The following is a 438-nucleotide window of genomic DNA, read 5'->3' on the forward strand; positions in this document are numbered from 1 at the left end:
CTGTCAGGGCCACGGATGTTCATGACGTCATCCTGAAGGCGAGCGGAGAAAGCGAGTGGAGAGGGGGGAGCCGCGCTTCACATCAAATGTCCCCTGTGGCCATGGCAACAGCTTTGGGGGAGGGGGTGCCTGTCCGCGGGCCAGCAGCGGGCAGCCTGCTACTCCTGCCGGGGTCCAGCGCTCCTGTGGGTAGAGTCCAGCATTAGTGCTGAATCCAGTTGTGCCCTGACCAGAAGAGACACCAGAGCAAGTCCCCTCCCCTGTCCGGGCTGGTCATAGCGGGTGGGTGGCTGCCTGGTCCCAGAGAAGAGGCTAGGGGAGACTGCAGGCGCCTGGAGAGCAATTAGCAGAAATTTTCTTTTTCACAGGGCCATTTTCCTATTCTTCCACCACACTACCTGGGCAGGTCAGACCCGGTTCACCTGTCCGCTCACAGAC

This window comes from Hylobates moloch, unplaced genomic scaffold (genome assembly GCF_009828535.3).
Source record: "Hylobates moloch isolate HMO894 unplaced genomic scaffold, HMol_V3 SCAFFOLD_14, whole genome shotgun sequence".
Classification (NCBI taxonomy): Eukaryota; Metazoa; Chordata; class Mammalia; order Primates; family Hylobatidae; genus Hylobates; species Hylobates moloch.